Genomic DNA, 23,317 nt, shown 5'->3' with positions numbered 1-23,317 from the left:
TACAGGAAATTTACAGTTATAGTAGAAGGGGAGACAAACTTTCGTGTCTGTTGATCAGTTGCAAGAAAACAGTGTTTTGAGAGAGCACGCAAAGGCTGTGCAATGTAAGTGTTTTTTTCAAAGATGTTTGTGTTGGTACTTGTCTGATGTGTTAGCATCTCTGCACCTTAGGTTCACTAAAGAGTTAAATCTTGTCTCTTTCATTAGAGTGTATGACATGCCAATGGCCCTTTAAATGTTTGTAGGGATGCAGTTGGAAATATGTCAGAGGATATTAAGAAAGTAAAAGAAAATATCTTCCTTTACCTTTATTTCTCCTTTACAGTACATCTTAATAGTACTTAATCGTTTTAGATAAACTATCACTAATATCAGTTATACATTCTGACATCAGTGTTAAGATAAAAGGCACTCATGCATATGTATTAAACATGTTTTCTAACATTAAGTTTATACACTTGGCGATCACTTGTTTAATCACACAAGCCCCTTACTGTCAGTGTTACCTTGACGTTGATACCCTGATTGAATTCTACATTATTAGCACTTGACACATGGTATAATAGTCCATTAGTCAAGTGTTTGTTTTAAATACAACATTTATTTTCCATTGACACATTGAAGGGTTAACACACTGAAGGTTTAAACAACTCATACCCATTATAAAACAATATAAAAGAATATAACAAACATGTAACAAACGAATATAACAAACATGTAAAGTAATGTATGTCAAAATATATCCCTAAAAGTCTAGTCACTTCTTAAATTCTAGTCGACAAGTTGAGCAACAGTATCGTGCCCACCCCTCTGTCACTGGCATCCATTCGTAGTAGGAAGGGTTCTGTCATGTCAGGCATTTTTGTCACCTCTCCCGACACAAGTATAGCTTTGAGGGTGTCGAACGCTCTCTGACATGGCTCTGATCACGTCACCTTGTCAGAACAACCTTTCTTGAACAAGTCTGACAATGGGGCTCCGATGGCGCCGAAGTTAGGTTCATAACGACGGTAGTAATTGGCCAACCCCAAAAAACTTCTTTCTTCGTCTCTGGTTGTCTGGATTCTAACAGTTTTTGCGCCTTGGTCTCTGTTGGTGCCAGTTTCACCTGGCTAATGCGGTGCCCTAAAAACTCAAGGCTAGTACAACCTATTTCGCACTTGGTCGGGCGTGCTGTGAAGCCCACCTCTTTGAGACGAGACAACAGATCACTCAATAGTTTGATATACTCTTCCCACATTTTTTGTGGCCAGCAACAAATTGTCCATGAAGCTTTCAATTCCACGGTCCCAGCAATTTCCGCATCATCCTCGTAAAGACACTGGGTGCGTATTGCACCCAGAAGGGCGTGACTCTCCACTGATGGCGAGTTTGGGGCGGTATTCCTTCTTGACGGGTATCTGCCAGTACCCTTTTGTCAAGTCCATCTGCGTGAAGTAGTTAGCCTTTGCTAGCCATGTGAATATTCCTTCCGGGTCTGGCATCGGTTCAGCAAGGAACTCTGTAACTGCCTTAAGCCGTCGGTAATCTACGCAAAACCTGTAACTTGCATCCTTCTTCTTAACCATCATTATTGGAGAGCAGTATGCACCCTCTGCTGGCTCTATGATTCCTAACTTTAACATTTCTTGCAGTTCGGCCATAACTGCATCTAATTTAGCATGCGGAAGCACATATGGTTTTAAGTTGATAGGCTTGTTGTTGGTCACCGCGAGGGAAAATTCGACCAGCGTAGTCAGACCGGGTTTGTCCGTGAGGACGTCCTTGTAACTGGCCAGTAAGTTTTCGACTTCCTGCTTCTGCTCCATGGTGAGATCACTGCTGACGCACACGTCCCTATGTGTCTCTTTCTGCGCCATAGGACAGCTCGGGAGCTGATGGCCGGTGCGGCGTCATGTTCTTCCTCCTCATTCACCACGGCAGCAATAAGCAAAGAGGCTGGTCTCTCAGCGTACTTCTTAAGCAAGTTTATGTGGAACGTCTTCTCCTTGTTTTTTAATTTGACCCGGTAGTTGAGGCCGCTCAACTTTTCAGTGACAGGGTACGGACCTCTCCATCGCACTTGCAGTTTGTTGTGTGCGGTCAGTAACAGTAGTAGCATACGGTCTCCCGCTTCAAATTCTCTCACTACCGCCTTTTTGTTGTAGTGTTGGGCCTGTTTGGTTCTTGCTTTACCTAAATTCTCTCGTGCAAGCTCACTAATGGTTTCTAGCTGCTGCCGTAGGTCGGGGACGTATTCATAACTTGTCTTCACCTCCCACTGCACTTGCTCGTCGGTCCATAGCTTGCGTAATACGGCCATGGGGCCTTGCACCGTTCGTCCATATACAAGTTCGAAGGGGGGGAACCCTAGTGAACTTTGTGGTTCTTCCCTGTAAGCGAACAGCAACGCCGGGATGTACCAATCCCAATCTCGTGGTCGTTCGTCAGACAACTTCTTCAGGGCAGTCTTGAGAGTACCATTGAACCTCTCTACGAGCCCGCTACATTGAGAGTGATGATGATGATGATGTCAATTTGTAATGCGCAGGTATCCATTCCGAAGAATGCTCATTGCGCAGAAAAAAGAACAAACGAAGAACAAAGAAAGTGAACAAATATGTAAAACACCAGGAAAAGTAAAAAAAAAATGGACAGAAGTGTTTCTTGGTAGTTTAAGACGAAACTCTCTGGAAATGTGGTTGGTCCTGAAAAGGACCTTTAAAAAATTCCAGGCAATAATGTTCTGATTATATTTGTCTAATTTCGATTTTTTTCTTTTTTTGAATGTTCATTCGAACTCTTTGGAAAAGTGGTTGTCAGTCAGTCAGCGCTGGTATGGTTTCTGCTGCTGAGTGGATCTTTTTCTTCTTTGACTCTTTGGGGCGACTTCACTCGGGACAGACCCGGTCTGCGACGTGGTTCTGCTAGAGGAGCCCGGCGTCGCCACGTCAGATGGGACTTGTGAGACAGTTTGGGCTCTTATCATTGTTACCCCGAAACACTCCTCGCTGTGGCGATTAATCCACCCTTCATCTTCGGCTTGTTGAAGTGCAAGATCAAGCTGCTCTTCAGAAATCTCGCCAATATCCCTCTGCAATTCTCTTTTGATGGATGCTTTGTTGACCGATCGCCTGTTCTTGATTCTTTCGACTGCTTGGACGATCTGGAAGCTTGATGGTCTTGATGAGCTGCCGGGATCCATTGTTGTTGTTGACTGGATATGCTGGATGTCACCAAAATCAATCTCTGAAGTGCCAGAGCAATAGCTGAGGGTGGTACGGCGTTGTCGTCAGGTGATGAATGGACAACAGGCGGCTTACTTCGGACATAACTGCACTCACGAATTGCCTACCCTGGTCAGTTAGCACTTCTTCAGGTATACCGAATCAGAAGGTATGAAGAGAGAAGTGGTCAAATGATTGGTTGTGGGGCCTGTGTAATCATGCATGTGTGACCACGCTGCACTGCACTCCTCTGACTTTCTGTCGTTTCTATGTCAGTTTGGGAGAATGTTTTGAATTTCTCAAAAACTTGATAATCAACATATAAAAACAAATACATATGGAATATAGACTTCCAGCAGCTTGTGCTGTAAAAGCTCAATCAGCAAAAGTGTCAAATAAAAGTAGGGGCCCTATAAGTCTATAAGATTGTTGGTGGCGGTGCTCTTAAAGCTTGGTTACAAGTGTTTGGTATAGGGTCCGTGCTTTTGTGTATGTATTCAGGATGGTCTTTGCCGTGATATAGCCCTAGTTGCTGGCACGGCATTAAACACAAACAAAAGGATGGTCTTTAAGGTCTGCTTTGAGAAGTTGATGGCTTTGCAGCATGACTGATAGAAGAGGGGAATATCTTACGGGGTGTGCGGGTCTTGTTCATGAAAGGGTGGTTGCCGAGCCACCCATAACAGGCTCAAGATGCATGTGCTTTTGCTAAGACTGTAGGTTGCTAGATTCCATGAAACAGGGTGTATAGTTGTTGGACACAATGATACACGTGCCCTTTATTCCACTGGATTTGACATTTTCCTCGTTTTCCTTCAGGAGGGCAAACTGTATAATGAAATCCTGCATCTGAATGCCCCATAATCAGGCTCAAGATGCAGCTGTTTTTACTAAGACCCTTTAGGTTGCCAAATTCAGTGAAACGGAGTGTATAGTTGTTAGACACGTTCAGACATGCACCCTCAATTCCACTTGATTTGGCATTCTCCTCATTTTTCTTTCGGCAGGGAAAACTGTAAAACGAAATCTGTATTGCTATAATCACCATAACCAATGTAATCATTAATATTTCACATAAATGGTTAATGGGGCACTATACAAATGAGATATTTAGCATTAAATCTTAGTTTTAATAGAAAAAGATTTAAATAATTTTGCTTAACTAATTGAGCTTAAAAACAATGTGAATTTTATTTTTTAAGCTGCAACAAGATTAAAAGCTATTACCACCTCCTTCCAAACAAACAAAGAAAGCACAAATCAACGAATAATAAAAGTGTCCCTATTACAACATAGATTCATATTCAGAAATTACAAAGATAAAGAAAAATAGTAATTATAATCACATGTCCACAACTTGTGGAAGAACACTCTTAGCTAGGAATCTGAGCCAGAAAATTCCCGACATTCGGGGTGCAGACCTCGCTGGTTCGGCAATAGTGGGTGGATATACGGGTGTTGTCGTTGGCTTCGTTGATTCCTTTTTCCTGTAAGCCGACAAAAGCAATAACAACAAGGTAAGACAAGAATCAAATTAACTATACTCAAATAAACTGCTTTCCACATGATAAGCAGTGGTTAAATAATTGCAGAGTATGATATTTATCAGCTTTAGTAGACTATGTCCAAATGAACAACATATCTAAATGGAATAATCCAAATAAAATGTCATCTATTTTGAAACAAATAAAATGCATCTAAATTTTTATTTTTCCTTAGTCATGTAAAAAACAACTAATAATCTATGTACACTTAAAATACAGCACAAAAGTGTAATAATATTGTGTGATGTAACGAATGCGGCTGCAGAGGGATGGTGTTACCACCCGAGGGGAACGGGATCACTCTGTCTGGCTTGCTCCGCCCACTTCCACCCTCACACTCAGTCACCCGCCCGTTCACACGACCGCACGCGTACAGACACCTGCGTGCGCAAACACAACTGACAAGACAGTTGCACAACAAACAAATAATAATTACAAGAAAATTAAAGTTGAATTATATGAGATGCAATATTGGTCTCTAAATACACGAACTATCATCAGGTCACAAAATGTAAAGAATGTAAATGAAACAAAACACACTTTCCTTCTAGCACTATTCCACTACTACTCCATCTTACATTCCCCCCCCCCCCCCCACCCTGGGCCTCGATCGCCTCTACAAATCACGGCGACCTGTCAAGTCATAAAAACGGACAGAAATGCTTCCCTCCACTGTCCGCTTTCACTGACCACGGCCCACCTGTAATTATCTACACCCGCTTCGGCTGTTGTTCTGGCCTTGAACCATGCAATTACATTTACGCAATTTTGTACAGCAAATTAAAAGCCTTGCATTATCATACAATACACTTAGGCATCATCAGGCTTTATCTATTTGTATCATTTTATTTATTAATTTTACTTTTCCAAGCAAGAGCAAATAAACTGCAGAGCATATGCTGAGGCATGATTGCATGCAGACCATTTTAGAGGTCAGTACGATCTTAGTATTGCTCCCTCTTTTCTCTTCCTTAATACACACACATGGACAGAGTGTAGTTGGAAACGAAGAGAAATAAGGATAATTTCGGTTTGATATGAATTTCATTAGCACTCTTGGTTTCAAATGTCCCAGAAAGATCAAAAGCCTGTATAGTACCTAAACTGGATGAGCAAAAGGTGTATTCTTGAGTATCTTCAACACGGAAAAGGTCTGATGTCTCCTTAAAACAATCAAGAACTAGCACTATGTCTGAATTTTCGAGAGTCAAAATGTTTCTTATTAAAATAATTTTGTTCCCATTACACAGTTATTACCATCTGATGTAGAAAAAAAGTCAGCTGGCAATGGGCCATCTCTGAGTTTTTTTGTTTTTTTTTTTGTGTGTACCATTTGTGTGGAGGAAATCAATACAGTTCAACAACGGAAGAACAAAGTTTGTATCTGCAAGAAGTATAACTGTTAATGAAATTTTACTAAAGAAATTCTGCGGTGCTAATAAATATTTTATTGGACACTCACTTTGATTAATGAGAAGGTTGAGCCTGCTTGCTGTTGCATAAAGAAGCGAACCTGTGCGCGATGTCCGTACTCACTGCTATTCGCAGCTCAGCCTCTGCGTCCACACGATTTCTGTATTTAGACTTCAGTGCTGCCAATGCTGAAAATCCTTGCTCACACATATATGAAGTTGAAAATGGCAGAAGAACTTTCATTGCTCTCTCAGAAAGGAGAGGATATTCACCGTTGACGCTAATCCAGAATTTTGGCACTGGTGTTGTTTGGAAGACCATTTTCAGGGATTGGTCACTCAAAAGGTCGATGAGCTGCTCTTCTTCTTCCGTGGGCAACCGGCTTGTGCTAGGATCAGCCAGAAATGGATTACAAATCCAATCGTATTTAGTCACATCAATTTCAGCGAAGTAATGCTGAAACTTTTCTTGCAGTCCATTTAGTTGGGCAATAATTGCCTTCTTCACCTGATCAAGATTCAAGTTAACGTCAGCCTTGCACTTGCTGTTTACTGTGTGGAGACTACAGCGTCCGTTATGTGTTTACCTAGAAATATTTGTAAGACACAACTGTTGCAGGAAGAACTGAACGCTAAGCCACCGATACATCGAGTGTCAACTAGACAAAAATGTTATCACACATCTCAGACAAAATACGGTTTTCTTTAGCAACAAGTGGAGTGTCTCAAATAGGTAAAGAAAAACAAGACAAGCTTGCCATCCATCTCTGTGAGTAAAGATTCGTTGTTAGCTGAGGTTGTCACGTGGTCAGTGGAGATGCTTGAGGCTGTCACGTGGTCAGTGGAGATGCGCTCTGAAGGTCCTGAGTTATTGTCAGGGAGGTCTGTGGGGAGACTGATGTGCCCTGGATCCCCAGTGGTGGAAATGTCGTTGCTGTCGTCTATTCTCTCACATATACGAAGTTGAAAATGGCAGAAGAACTTTCGTTGCTCTCTCAGAAAGCACCGTTGACGCTAATCCAGAATTTTGGCACTGGTGTTGTTTGGAAGACCATTTTCAGGGATTGGTCACTCGAAAGGTCGATGAGCTGCTCTTCTTCCATGGACAACCGGCTTGTGCTAGGATCAGCCAGAAATGGATTACAAATCCAATCGTATTTAGTCACATCAATTTCAGCGAAGTAATGCTGAAACTTTTCTTGCAGTCCATTTAGTTGGGCAATAATTACCTTCTTCACCTGATCAAGATTCAAGTTAACTTCAGCCTTGCACTTGCTGTTTACTGTGTGGAGACTACAGCGTCCGTTATGTGTTTACCTAGAAATATTTGTAAGACACAACTGTTGCAGGAAGAACTGAACGCTAAGCCACCGATACATCAGGTGTCAACTACACACAACTGTTATCACACATCTCAGACGAAATACGGTTTTCTGTAGCAACACGTGGAGTGACTCGAGTAGTAAAATATTTAAAGACAAACAAGACAAGCTTACCATCGTTGTTACCTGAGGTCGTCACGTGGTCAGTGGTCAGCTCTAGAGGCACCGTACTGTCTTTGTCAGGGAGGTCTGTGGGGAGACCTATGTGCCCTGGATCCCCAGTGGTGGAAATGTCGTTGCCGTCGTCTATTCTCTCACATATACGAAGTTGAAAATGGCATAAGAACTTTCATTGCTTTCTCAGAAAGAAGAGGATATTTACCGTTGACGCTAATCTAGAATTTTGGCACTGGTGTTGTTGGCTCCCGTGTCTTGACATATCAGAGAAAACAGGCGAGATCTGTTTTGATGACATCCGTTAGCACTGTGTTCAAGTCAACACTCAAATCTTTGGAATCTAGAACTTCACGGCGTATCATGCAGTGAGTCCAAACTACTTGTTGGAATGTACATGTTGGAATATACAATCTTAATGGCCACAGTTCCAAGAACAAATGACAATTGCATCAAGCTGGCGTAACATTCCTTGAATCAAAACCGCTCTCTGACAATACATATGCATTCAAGAAAAAAAAATTACCTACAAAGTAAGAAAGTAACGGCATATGATGATTTTAATTGTGGAGTACCCTCACAACAGGGAGACACGAATTAGTGGGGTTCTTGTTTTCATTAGCTTTGACATTAATTCTTCTTTGTGCTGTTATAAATGTTTTATCTATTTGTAAAGAGAGAAAAAAAGGGGTTGGCCAGCTTAGTGTTCACCCCCGGCACGAGAAGCCAGGCGCACGGTAGCCACGCAATGTACACTTAATCTGACCGGCATTCGATCACACCTAACTACAACACTCAATACTTCGTTGCATTCACCCAAGAAAGTAGATATGTATGTATGTAAAAGAAAATCTAATTGTGCACCTAACCTATGGTATAGATATGGCATGGCGAATATAGGGGAAAATTATTTGGAGGGTAGTTTTGGTTGAGGAGCATGTTAGCGATCTCAAGTCGCTTTGCATTGCCTGTTCCTATATTTCCTTGCTGCTGTTCTTGAAACAAGTCTTAGGCAGTTCAAAACATATTTCCAGGAAGTGCATTCGAGACACAAGTTCTTCTCCTAAGAAAATATACAGAGGATTTCTGTTTATACATGAGAATAGCATGTGTCACAATTATACTTCAACACAAGCAACGGCTATTTTTAAATTACCTGAAATTAAACTGGTAAAGACAAAAGTATTCACCCCACACTTTGCCAAGACACATTCTGCCACTAAAAAGTATATTTTTTTATGCAATGATATAATAAAAATAATAAAAAGTAGCACAGAAACTTACTGTCAACACTCCTGCAAGCTTCATGTACCTCTGTAGGCATGCAGTTATCAGCAATCAGTTTCTCACAGACTTGGTCTACCAAATCAATGTTCACCTGAACGTTTTTGAAACAAAAATTAACAAACTAAACAGGCCTGAGTCCCTTTACCAGGTGCAACATTCTATATACAACTTCCACAAAAATGCAAATTAAAAGATAAGTAATGATTCTACTTCAGACATTAGGAAAAAAAAACTGCATGCAATCACACAGAAAATGATACAAATATTCGAATGTGCGTCGGAATATTTAACAGGCTTAGCTTTTTTTTTTTGTGCACTTTGATATTTTTATCATGTGGTATCTTTCCACGAACATCATTCTCAGAATCAATGAATAGATCTTCTTCCACATCCTGCGATAGAAACAGATTAAATATGAGAACAAAATCAACACAAAGCATTGTTCCCTAGAAACAGCGATTTTAAAAAAAAATTATAACAGTTATCAGAACGCTGGCTTTTTAACTACTACCATAATCAGTGGTTACTGTTGTAAACAGCATCGTACTAAATCCTTCATTTACATACTTAATCGGTTTCCTGTCATGCACAAAATTATTAAATCAACCTTTTTCTTTCAAGAATAGACGAAGAAGCATAGTCTAAATATTTTACAAAAACTTTCATTTATAAGACTTCAGTTATACCTGCAAAATCTGGTCAAGACTGTCCATCGTGTCGTGATCGCCGCAACCGGAAGTATTTTGTGCACCGCTTTTCCCGAACAGACGATAACGGGGCTTCGCAACAGGCACACTGTTGGCGCGCGCTGGAAAATACCAATCCTGTCCCTACAGATCTCTGTTCAAACATAGCCTTCCAATTAACAGCTGAGCGGTCCGGTGGCGCAACGGTTAGCGCTGTTAGCGCCTGTCACCAATACAGTGAAGGTTGGCTGCCCAGAGTTCATTTCTCGTCTCGGGCACGCTGTTCTTTCTCTGCACGTGGCATCTGTTTACAGGGCTGGCTGCTTGCCGTAATATAGCCTCAGTTGCTGACACGGTGTAAAACACCAAATCCCCCCCCCCCCCCCAATTAACAGCTTGTTCTTGTTATGTCTGCCCTTATCACTGCATCAAACTCTGTCTCATTTCCTTTACAGCTACAGATGATGTAGTTACGTGCTTGTGGCAGGATCTCCGGAGAAAATTTCCGTTGCATTATACTTTCAAAATGTATTCAATCTATGTCAATGAACACACATATGCTTCATTTCTAATTCACTGATCAGCAGCGACGAGCACTCTACATCTACCATTTAATTAATGTTTTGTTAATGTATCTTTTGTTACAAAATGCACAGTTCTTGACAAGCGAAAAGAAGACACCAGCACTATCCCAACTGTTTAAAAAAGTTTAAAAAGTGCAAAGTTAAAAATCATCAAGAAGAGTAAACACTTACCTTTAGTGTAACCAATACTCTTTCTTCAATCACTCTTTCACCCAGTACAAGAGAAAGACAGGATTTATTTTTGCAAACAGAGACTGCCATGGTACACGTTTGTATTAATTTCTTCGCATGCGCTTTCCGCTTTCGCAGGGATGAGGTCAAGGATTGTCATTGTAGCAACTCCGATAAATTTTTATTGAACAGTAGAAAACTAAACTTTTTGTTATTAATTTTATTTAAATAAAATCGTACATTAAAACAAAGTTTACTTAATAACAAACCAAGGCTTAGCCATTTTTTTCTTAATTTACTTTGTCCAAAGTCTACATTTGACATCTTTTCTCAGCAACAAGTTCGTTTATGTTTGGAGGAAGTTTCTGTGTTGTGGAGATTCTCAGGATGGACTGAAGTCCACATCAGTATGTCTTCAGTCACTCATTACACTGCAGTTCTATGAGCTCCATCTGCAAATACACAGGTGCAGTTTTCATGTCAATGGTAAATGGGTTGTAAAAGAGTTGGAAATTGTTTTTCTGCACTTCAAAGTCACTGAAATAGCGTTTAACTCAGCGTGAAGTGAGTTCAGTTTTTCAGCAAAATGTGCATTTGGCAACACCTTGACGTTGACTATATCCATCACTGTGTTGCAGCAGCACACTTCAATGTGATAGGGCAGCCGCCCAACTGAATATTTCCTGCACAAAGGACTGAAAAGGGCGGTGGTTTCACCCTTTGGGTCTAAAATGTTTATGAACCTTGTTTAACTTTTAGGCCTTTGGGGTATGGCAGTGTTTACTATGGAGTAAATAAACTGTCATAACAGTGAATGAGTTCTGTAAATGTAGTGACTGTAAAGGCAGCCTATGGATTCCTGTCATTGTCGACACAGTCGACATCTGGCGGAACAGCTGGATCTCCAGCGAACTGATCTTCCAAAAGATTGAAGTATTCCCACCTTCTTCTCCCTCTGCCAGAGTGGTCCGGTGGCGCAACGGTTAGCCGTTAGCGCCTGTCACCAATACAGTGAAGGTTGGCTGCCCTGTTCATGTCTCATCTTGGGCTCGCTGTTCTTTCTCTGCACGTGGCATCTGTTTACAGGGCTGGCTGCATTGCCATGATATAGCCTCAGTTGCTGGTACGGCGTAAAACACCAATTCTCCTCCCCCCACTCTCCCTCTGCCAGGTGACTGGTTGCCATCGGCAATAATTTTATCCCTGCGAAGGAACAGCAGTATCAGTAATGAAAAATACTGTGTTGTAATTAAATGCAATTGGTTATGAACAAGCAGGCAAAAAGGAAGAGAAAGGCATTGAAAAACAAGTAGCATGTCACCACACACCTGTTTCGTAGAGATCTAATTTTTTTTTTTTTGGTCACACATCACCTGTAACATGGTGGCCCTTTGCCCTAATCTGCAAGGCAATTTTTCACCACACTTTGCGGCGTTTTACGGCTGAATTGGAAGACATTTCCAAATGTTCCCTATAATGTTCGATGAGAAGTAAAACCCTCTCATGGGTCCATTCTGAAACACCTGTAAGAACATTATCTTTTTTCATGCATGGTATGATGCCAACCAAAAAGTTCAACATTTAAAGATGTTTAGGCAGGTAACGCATTTTCTACCGCTTTTTTATTTCACTCTTATTACAAATACACTGTACTCAGAAATATGGTGTACTGTTGTTCAACTTGGTTTTTATTCCCCCTTTTTTTGTTTTTGGTTTTTTTTTATTCCCACTGGTGACCGACATATGGCACTGAATCTGGGTTTGGGTATCTTTTGAACGACGCAACTGGGCATCAGTTCACGCCTGTGACACAGTACCCATTCACCTTCTGCAATAGCGGTTTTTCTCTCCAGATATCTCCTGTCCCTCTAAAGTCCAACAAAGTGTAGCATTTTCCAGTATCACATGTGAATGCTATTCCGAATAGTTTGATTTGGTGGACAAGCCACCTGTCCATTCGTGATGAACTCGAGGCTGCAGGTGCCTGAAAGTGTGGACACTCAAGTGCCGCGCCTGGTGGGGGGAATTTTCTCCAATCTCACTGACCAGTACATCACTATCCTGCGTATTCGAGATGATCTGGTGTTCTGTCACCACATTCACTGGATATATTTCTCCTAGAAAATGTCTAGCGGCCCGGTGGCGCAACGGTTAGCGCCTGTCACCAATACAGTGAAGGTTGGCTGCCCAGAGTTCATTTCTCGTCTCGGGCACGCTGTTCTTTCTCTGCACGTGGCATCTGTTTACAGGGCTGGCTGCTTGCCGTAATATAGCCTTAGTTGCTGTCACGGCGTAAAACACCAATGCCCTCCCCCCCCCTCCCCCTAGAAAATGTCTACAAAATCGTTTATAGTTGTAAAATCCATAAAATTCCATTTATGTGCACACTAACCATACGCTTTATCTCCCATTCACAGATATCTATCCATTATCCATGCAGTAGAATAACATATATAAATAATACAATGGAATACAGATTTGAAATGACTTATGTTTTCTTGAAGTTTGACAACGTAAACATTAAGGAAGTTGAGAGAATTTGCTGTGAAGAAACTTTAGATGAGAAATTAAAACTATTATAATTTATTCTGGGTATTGCTCACTCAGACTCCGAGGGCTACGCAGAGTAACGCAGTGGTTATCCTTTGCCCTGTAACAACATTGTAGTGACTAATGATCGTGCCTTTGATGGAAAGCGCAGTTTGTTTCACATCGCTGCCCTGCAGCTCTGCGAGGTTTGACCTGCTGACAAGTTTTTTCATAGCTTGAACACAGTTAAAGGTAAACACGAGCTCTGGTTGTGGTGAGCATCGCAGCCTGCGGACTGCACGTGATTTGTTGACATCAAGGTTAGACCAGGTGAACCGCTGTCTGTGTTGTCCTGGGTTGACACTGTGGTGTTCTGTGTTTATAGGACATTGTGGAATCCCTGGTTGACCGATTATTTGGTTCTTTTGACACTGATGCTCTGTATGGAGCCAATAGGCTCACCATCTGTCATTTGACCATTTATCGATTGGTCACAGCCGATTTGATCTCTGAATGGTATCATCCCACATTTGAGTCTCCAGACAGCAAAATGACAGTAAAAAGAAGGATGCTCATGCAAACCCATTATGCAAACTGATAGAAATTTAGTCTGCATAATACTTTTCATCGTGCTAGCATAGGTAATGGCCCTTGCTCTTAAATTGGACCTTTTTGTTTATTTGCCCCCATTTCATTCTCTGATCTCTACGAGCATTTATTTATAACTGCCATATCTTTCCATAATTGAATTTTTTCTTGGCTCTTCGTGTGTTGGAAAGTGTCGCAAATAGTGCTTTCTTTTCTTCGACAAAGCTGATCAGGAGCCGAATCTGACAATCCCTCCAGTTAAACTTAAGATATGAAAGACTATTTAAATGTCAACCATTCAGTTCAGTTTTTATTTGGACATTGACCTCTGGATGCTGCCAGCATGACAACCAGTTGCTGTCCTTCACCCCTACAAACAGTTTTACCGCTTCCTAGACATCTTCTAGAGTTGTGCTGTTTGATGTTACAGGCAGATTAGTTGTTCTTAATCCTATAATGTACTTCACATGATCTAAATGCCATTTTCATCACTTAACATTTTGCTAAAATCTTGAGTGCATTCTTAGTCACAATATAGAAAGGTTTTGTGATATCTAAAATACATATGCAACAACAGAGACATTTGCCATTCCTCTGTAGGGACACTGAAGCACAGGAGTCTGTCCACTGCTGCCACAGAGACTGCACTGAGGATAAAATAAGAATGCAGATCTTTTTACCAAATTTCACAACAAATACCTTCATACATTAAGAATATTTAAGTTATTTTAAATTTTTTTCTAGCACTGTAACATATGTTGGATATATTAAGTTTGTATTTATGTTCAAACCAGAAGAGAACATTTCCATTTCCCATTACCTGATTGCAGGAGTTGTGTCCTCTCCTGGTGCCACATCTTCTGATAAGCTTTCCAACAACAAAGTGCACAGAATTAGTTATATGAAATTCATAACATACAAAATGTACAATTTCTATGTTAATTTCATGATCTTGGAAATTAAATATGCCAGCAACAATAACAACAAAAACAAATAGTGAATTACCTTGCCTGAATTGTTTGCATTTTTATTTCATTCTTTTGTGCAAGAATGGCTTTCAGTGCAGGTAAGCCATAACTGAAGGGTTCCTTGAAAGAAACACCGGCAGACCTGTCACAGCCAGCTCTGGCATTACTTTATGCTTTTTGTAAGGAAAATTTCCCCACCTTCCTGTGGCTTAGCCTGAAAACAAGAAGACAGTGTAAAAACTGGTAAATCTCCAAACTTACATACAACCCAGTGACGTAAACTAGTTCATCACCAGTAATACTACAAACTCACCATACAATTCATTAAAGAGACTTTGAACCTCCCGCTGCAGTTGAGCCCTTTCCTCCTCCTTCCCACAATTTGGTGGGGTTTGTATAGTTGTTGGGGGTATGGGGGTTGGGTTCAAGGCAGCAGCTTCGCCTTCGGGAGACTCCAGGATGTTGGTCTCCATCGTTATTTTATATGAAAATGACCAGCCCAGCTGCTTCATGAAGTCAGTCTGTAAGTGTGGTAAAAGAAGTTTTATACTATTTTTCCAACACAGGATTACCCACAGTTCCTGATGTACTGTACAATGAACTTGTATTAAGTGTTACATACATGAGTGTTGCATGATTTCATTCAGAGCACACCCTCCTCAGGTATGCAGTTTTTTCACTTTCACTTTGAGGAAGTTACCCTCTGCAGGACACTGCATCCCTTTTAAATTTTCTTTTTTCTTCCTCTGGCAACCTCGCCCACTCTCCTCGCATGCATGCGAGAAAAACAGCTCTCGCTGGAAATAATGCAACCTATGTAGTATCCAACAATACATATTTTTACTAGAGTAATCATTACTACCATTGTAACTATTTATAACAGAACAGTGAAGGTGAAACTGTGACCCAGTGCCTACCAGCATGCAAAACCTGGACAAATCTTACCATAGGTGTCCCAACACGTTGGCATTCCAGTGAGTCAAAGACACCCAGTCTCTGCAAACCACCAACATGTGGAAACTGGTCCCTCAGCATGGCAGAGAAGTGATCGATGTGAAGATCACACAGCTCTGTCTTTGCACTCAAGATGCCTGCATTTCCCGAAGGCTGTGGTTCTGTCTCTCAGCAGGGATAACTGGCAAAGGCTTGGCATGTCTTCACTTGGGTCCAAATTCATGTGCAAAGTACATATCATCATTATCTAAATATGCAGCCTTACACTTCGTTGGAAAACCTAAAACAAAATCATTGTCATCATTTGAAAAATCATCACAAATTTTCTCTTTATTCCCTATTACACTTGCTGCCTCGGCAAGCAAACTCAAAGCTGACACAACTGCCTTTTGCTTGTCAGCATTGCCAGCTGCTCCTTGTGGCTCTTGCTGGATTTTGAGGCTGCCTTCACCTGAAACAAGAACTACACCATCATTAGAATAATCAACAGAATGCTGCACATTATTGTTCGGGACATTAATATTTTCCCTAAACGGTTTTATATGTTCATAGGCCACCATCGATGTCAGCTGACGTCTATCCTTTCCTTGTGAAGCCAATGCTACATGTTGGTTGTCATCTATGTCCACTATCCTGAAAGAGAATAAATGAACAGAGTAAACATAATGCTTTGTATGGGATGCTAATTTTGTGTGCGAAGAAAGAGCCAGTAGCATCACAAGTTTTAAAAAAAAGCTACAAAATCTCTGTACCTGTATGGTCCAGTGCAGTCAGGGTCTGAAGCACCACCTTTCTACTTTCCGTGCATTTTTCTTCAGAACAAGATCACCTGGCTGCATTATGAATGTCTTTACACCTTTTGATGCAGGCTTGGCAAACTATTCTTGTTGTTTATTGTGTGCTCTATCCTGGTTTTCGCTGGCAACTTTATAGGTATCTAAGAGGCGCTTGTCCCTCTCCTGTACATAGTTTTCTCGATCCATCTCAGGTATATCCATTACCTCTGGTATATCATCTTCAGTGTTAGCGTTCATCTGTAACAATCACAAAGGAGCATTATAAAACCTGGTATCCTGTAACTATAATCAGATCTCAAAACTCCATGTTTATCAGAGTACATTATAAAGGAAAACTGCACCTGGTATGGCATTCTTGGTTCACGACCAAACATCATGAAATATGGCGAGAATTTGGTGGATGCCTGGCGCAGGGTTCTCAGCGAAAAAGCAGAAACTCCAGAAATTCATCCCAGTCAGTCTGGTGTTCCTCTTTTAGCTTGCTTAATTTTGTTTCTTGAAACACCATCACTGCCACAGTCCAAACCACACACAGAATAAACGCTTTAATTTCATTGTGGTACGTAGAACTTTATTGTGTCCTTACAAATGAATTTCTGAGATTTTCAGGACATGGTTTTCAACAAAGGATGAATTGTTTCATCTTATCAGACCTCCAATACGTCGCCAGAAGAAAGGTGACATGTAGACACTGGAATGTGTCGGCTGACAGTTGCAGATATATATAGTACAGCTAATTATCTTGTGCACTGCACTTTCCTCACGGAGAATGACCCACCTGCTAAAAATGCACTATTGTGGGGCCCCATAAGAGGATTTTCATTAAAAAATAAATTATATAATAAATTGTTTAGCTATAGAATGTATTCTATAGTTACGAAATCACGAATACTTTTTTAATTTAATTTACTTTATTATCTCAACGAGGAGAAATTGCAAGACGCAGTGAAACAACTGGCTTATAATAAAAACTTAATTCCACTCAAACCAATAAACTATCATCTCACACAAACACCTACAGTCCATGTAAATAGCCCAACTAAATAAGACAGAAACATCACTTAAACTATATTCACAAAAACACACACCCACACACTCACAAATCCTTACAACACTTGTTAAGCAAGACAACAGGCTTATTTATAAAGTTATTCCTGCAACTGATTAAATAAAGACGCGGTTGTTTGGTAACAGCTGTTGAACATGTAGATAGTTGTTCTTATTGTAATCAATATGAAGAAAGCTTAAAGTATTAAATAGACCAAGATAGGTGTATCGAAACGACAATGTGTCAATTAAAACGAATTCCTTTCAACTTAAGCTTCAACAGACACTTTCAAACGAAAAAATGCTTAGATTAGTATCACAATTCGCAAAGTTCCAACACATAAATTTATCTTCACCCCTCATACATCTACACAGAGATCCCGCAGCCACAGTCGCTCATGCACCTTTAACACCTGCGCACCGGCCGGCTAGCCACTAGCTTTAAAGGCGATAAGAAGTTCTCTGTACTCACCCAATCGGCTCATGAAGCGTTAATTCTGCCGCATGCAGAGAACGCAGGAGGAAAAGAGCTGCCAGGACACATCCCTACACAGGGGAAAAGCACACAGCCAAGTCCACGTCTTCACGGCCGAAGCTCTTATCTTCACTAACAGGCACCCACCCACCCCCCAGTCCGTCAGATCAAATGACCGGATACACCCACATCTCGAACATTGTAGCAAGCGACACTTTACATAAGATAATTTTAAACAACTCCACCAGCTAAATGAAAACTTTCTACAATTTGAGTTGCGTAGAAGAAGTGAAAACGTGTTTAAAGTAAAAAGCAGTATCCATCGACTAAAATTGAATTGCAATTTTCTTTAACACTAATATGTTCCCAAAGAAAAGGCTGGAAGAACTATTACAGTACTAAACGATGAGTATTAACCAAATTGTCAAAAATTGTATAACCTGTACAATTGGTTGACAATGTGCGTACGTGTATGTCTGAGTTTTCTACTTCCCGTACATTCTAATGCCCAGACCAACATATTTTCCAAATTCCTGTCTACCAAACTGGGAAAATAATGCTGGGTGGTTACTGTATTTTTTGAAAATTCGCCTGCCCTCTTTCTTTCAATAATGTAACAGTCATGACGGATTGACATGGGCTCCTCTAAAATACCAGTAAGGCAACATAGTTTTAAAGGCATTCCAAACATCACAAGAAAAAAAGTTTTTGTTTCAGCCTACCGTTTTTGGCAGATTATTTTCAATAACAGCTATACATATGTGAATTAAGTATGCTCAGTGTTGAATTTGTTACAGTACTGATATGTGCAGGTAGAAATAAACTACTGGATTTTATATGCAGAGATTTCGCTAACACATTTGACAAGTTAACTTCAAACATTTTTGCAGGAAACACTCTTGTCTGTCCTCTCTTCTTTCCTTTGCTCTTCTCTCACTCTTACTGTGTGTGGCTTGCTCACCATAGGAGTCGGAAATCTGCTGCTGAATGACTTTATTTTTACTGTTTATTCATTGTAAGAATGTTGAATGATGTAAGAAGTAAGTGATCAAGTCTGTTATTTAATGGAATAATTTATTAACCCTTTACTGCTAAAAAGTCATGCATTGCATTTCTAGAGTTCATATTGGCAGACAATTGCAAAGGAGGGACTGCAAAGACTGCCCAGGACAGTTGTTGAATTGAATATTGCTAATGAATTTGTAATCTGAACACATATGCTGGTGGTGGTTTTTTTTTTTTTTTTTTTTTTTTTTTGTACCTTGTTAGGGCTGGGCCCAGTTAAATAAAGAATGTGTTCTTAATTTTGTGGTGTCCCTCTTGTCAGTGTGATGCTTGAAAGTTTATCCTATTCAAATACACCGTCATTTCCTGACAATAGCATGTGGGAGAGGCAACTCGCGGCCACGTACTGCAAAATCAAGTGTGCGATACTGGCATTGTAATACTGTCAGATCGAGACAGCATGAAAACAGCTGCAATACACAGGCAGAGTGACAGTAAGGCTGAAACATTGATGCTTGGACATTTTTTCATATTTTTTTTATTTCCGAAGAAGTATTTGGCTATATTTTGTTATTACATATCAGTACATTACAGCATGTAGACTTGGGTGTACAGGTTACCTTCTTGTCTTCATTCGTTTTCCTAGTCGGGGTAGGGGGTGGGGGGAAGTCCGGTGGCACAGCTAAGACTATATCACCGCAAGGCAGCTAGCCATGTAATCAGATGCCACATGCAGAGAAAGAACAGCACGCCCGAAACGAGAGCTGAACCCACGACAGCATCTTCACTGTGACAGGCACTAATCGTTGTGCCACTGGACCGCCGCCTATGGTGGGCGAAGAACAGAAGAAACGAAACATTCTTCATGGCAAAAAACATATATATATATACTTGAATTATCTCCCTTGGAAAACGCTGTCACAGGGGTTGACGAGGCCAACACGACAATACCCTGTCCGTACCCCAGAGCATTGAGTGTCGACTAGGGCGACACCTGACTGCTGACGATACACTTCTATTCGCCCATCCTTCCCCTAGGCAATTCCTGAAATCCTTACTTGGCTACGGCTATGAATATTTACATTGAATTTTAACTACCACCGTTACCACAAACAAACCCAACAATAATACCTCTTTCCATTATCATGATTTCCAACAAAATATAAAGTTTTTACACCATTCTCTCACCGTTATAAAGTTAGACAAAGCAATAAAGACAACTTGTCCAGACAAGCAATTATTCCGATTGCCCGGTCTCCTTCACTCAGAAATTCGCTTTAGTCTTTCTACTTCGGCGACTGGCGTGGGAATAATCAAATTCAGTTTTTTCCCCAACTACAGGGGTTCAGTGAACTTTTTGCTCACTCATGCACGATTTTCTTAAAACGTACTTCCATGCTTGCTACTAGTGCACAGTTAAGGACGATAATCTCTGCTTCTCCACAGGGAAGGGTGACAACCCCCGTTCGTAACACTAATATATTCCTATGTATCCGAAAAGTACACTATAAATGCCTGTAAGGTTTTCTGGTAAAATGGCTTTTAAATTCTACATGCCAAGGTGTTCTACCTGAAGCAGCCATTGAAGTTCGTCAATCGTCAACAAGCCAGAAAGCATAAGGAGTGTCGCAGCTTATTTAAAATGTTTTTACTGGCGTTCAGATTTTAGGATTGCAAAACCTCAGTATTGAGAAATGTAATCCCACGTCACAACATGTTTCGACAGACCCACGTACATAGGTACACGGCCTCACATGAAGCTTTTAATGTCTATATTTGTACTAAGACACGCCTGAGCACAGGTGTTTACAAGACGCTTTGCGGAAACGCTGGTTCTTTGACCCCCGAGTCCTGCACGCAGTGGATGTGTCCTTCGTTGCCAATAGATACCATTCGAGGTTGGGCAGAATATGTACAGACAATATCGTCTCCGAGCAGAGCGAAGTCAGGGTCACTCTTGAGTGACTACACCCACTCTTTGGTTTCTTCTCTATTTCCTACTTTGTCTCTTGTGGCAACCGCGTAGAAGAGAATGTTTAGTCCTCAATCGCTCTCTCAAATGTTGGGCGAGAGGCTAAAGTGGCATCGTAGGGAGGGTAAGTGACCCATAGCTACGGTTAACAGTGAAATCCGCTCATTGGTTCATACAAAGAGAGACAATGTTCATGACAGGGAGCAAGCGACTGAGCAGTTCTCCCCTCAAATAAGTGTAGAGCAACGCTCACGACAAACTCTGATTCACAAACTGAAATAAGCGTGCACGCTCCTCCGCTCAAAGATGCAAGAGAGAAGAAAAGGAAGGCATCTCTATGGAAAATTAAAATGAGCGGAAGCTTGATATTCGCATAAATGTCGTGCTTGAAGAATGTTGTAGGGTCAGCATCAAAACGAGACCTTTATGAAGACATTAAAAAACCACCAAGGAAGCACTGAAGGTAATGGTAGATGTTCAACATGATACACCAAAGAAAAGAACTCTCACACTTTCGTCTGACTGGTACTCCGATTTCTTGACAGGGACAATAGACACTCCTACCACTAGTCACAGACACCGCTGTAGCTCTCCAGGAATTAGGGGTAGAAAGGGTCTGTCTCTATCCCTGAGAAGACGAAGGGGTGGTGGGGAATGTGTGAGGGCGAGAGAGTGTGTTTGGTTCGTGTTGAACACCTCTGCAGTCGTTCCTACACTGCTTGCTAGGATTATTACACAGTCGTTTGCTTAAAATTACACAGACATCATTAAGTGAAGATTGTATACCTACAAACATTTGTTTCCCTAATATTTTTCCATGCAAACATTGTTTTTGCTACACGCATTAAACCATCGACGTGGTACCATGATGGAAGGTCTTACAGAGGTGTGGCGGGTCACATTGACTGAGCAGACAAACTTGCGTGCCTTCACTGTTGATAAAAACAAACAAATCATAATATCAACGAATACATATCACGCCGACAAATGAAAGCATAGATATTCGAAACTGCACGTTGGTTGGTTGCTCGCTTTGGTGGGAAAGTGCTTCTACCTAGAGCAGAAGCGGCGTTAGGAACACGCGGGGCCTGGGGCCGACCATCCGCGCGGGGCCGGGGTGATGGAGTACATGTATCAATATCCCGATTGATATGATGCCGGAAGAACTGATTTATATACAGTTAGATAGGCTGGACCAATTTCGCGAAATAACCACGAATTTAGTGTTTTACTTGTTGGTAACCTTTCCCACCGTTTGTGACAGTACCGGCTTTTTCTTAAAGCGAAATAATATGGTGACGATAACTGAATAAACTGCTTGTTATTATTGTCGGGCTTAACGTGAAGACATGGGAACAATAATTTGCTTAATTAGAACTTAGAAGTGTTTTCTGAACGTCATTTTTTGTCACAACTTGTTTACCACAGCTAGCAGTAAGTCATAAAGATGACCTCGGGTAAGGTGACCAGACGTTTGGGGGGCGAAAGCGGGACGCGTGTCGATGATGTTGTCGTCACCGACAAAGAACGCCGATAAACAGGGGGCCGTCGGGGTAGCGGGCCAGGTGTCAGAGGGCTGCTGGACACCCAAGATTTATCGCGCATGAACCGTCTAGATTCTAGAAGAACGTTCGTGCACTGAGGTCGCTGGATTAATGTGCAACTTGGGGGAGCTGCAAGCAAGTTGGAATTGGAGTAAAGAGGTGGATATGTCACTGATGTATGGCCACTCTGTGAATGGAGAGGATGGGGCCCGCCACTGGCACTGCAACCTCTAAGCCCTAAGTAAGATGTCAAAGGAGCTTGTTTCCCATAGTTACTTCACGACACAGTGAAACTTTCTCTTCCCGTCTCTCCATCACCCAGCAAACTACATTAGTCTACAACTCTATACCAGGGGTGGGCTTAAGTTCGGCCTGTGGATGCCTTTGGATCGACATCGTCTGGGAAAATGGGAACTGCCACTGGGAAATGGGGGAACTCGGACAACCGTAACCAAAGAAGCTGACACCTTCATTACGAGGGACGAGCAGACGACCACCGGCGATGTACCAGCGGCGCGTGCAATGAGGCTGAGAGATTTGTGTATAGACGTGTGTGTGTGTAGGGGGGTTGGTGGTTGGGGGGAGGACTTATGTGCTGAATCTGTATTTTGGGGGATTTTTGTGTAGCTATGATATGCGCATAGCGTCTAAGACAATGTTAGGGAATTCTCTTTGTGTAGATAAGGTTTGGCGTCTGTCGGGGCTGACGACGCTGTTGTTGGAAGGGAGCAAGAGACGCTTGTGATTGTATATGCATGGCCGTAGAGTGTGTTGCTGATGTACATCACTTTCCGCAGACTCAATCACACACTCGATCAGTCAGAGTGAAAAGTTACCGCACACAGGATCAACAGTCAGCAAACTGAGGACGGAGTGCCGTTGACCACCTGCATGTGACCAGACCGTTGGCCACGCCCCGACACCCGAGTCGCGAGGACGAACTGTGTTCCTGACAATAGCAGAGAGTGTGACACTGTGATTAGTCCGTCGCTGTGAACAGTGGGGATGGGGGCGGGGTGACTCAGGCAGTGGCCTGGAAGGGGGTATAACAT

General features: G+C 41.6%; 1 protein-coding gene and 1 long non-coding RNA gene across 3 annotated transcripts in view; one reads left to right on the top strand and one right to left on the bottom strand.

Annotated features, from left to right (window-relative positions):
- The window catches only part of LOC112563103, a 40,484-nt gene extending 24,334 nt beyond the window's left edge, over positions 1-16,150 (top strand). Inside the window, exons 12-13 of one of the 2 annotated variants that reach the window (XM_025236844.1) lie at positions 6-104; positions 14,334-16,150. The gene's annotated coding sequence lies outside the window, so the exon portion shown is untranslated. Of the gene's footprint in view, positions 1-5; positions 105-14,103 lie in introns of both variants that reach the window. The other variant, XM_025236845.1, reaches the window with a different exon arrangement.
- On the bottom strand, positions 12,085-17,653 carry LOC112563105. Its single transcript, XR_003098962.1, has 2 exons — positions 16,564-17,653; positions 12,085-16,459 (listed from the first exon to the last, which is right to left on the bottom strand). It is a non-coding gene; the product is annotated as an uncharacterized LOC112563105 (long non-coding RNA).
- Positions 17,654-23,317: the final 5,664 nt, after the last annotated feature.

The sequence above is a fragment of the Pomacea canaliculata genome, linkage group LG4, assembly GCF_003073045.1.
Source record: "Pomacea canaliculata isolate SZHN2017 linkage group LG4, ASM307304v1, whole genome shotgun sequence".
Lineage (NCBI taxonomy): Eukaryota > Metazoa > Mollusca > Gastropoda > Architaenioglossa > Ampullariidae > Pomacea > Pomacea canaliculata.
Note: the sequence above shows the minus strand (reverse complement) of the source record. Positions and strands in the feature narration are given on the sequence as shown.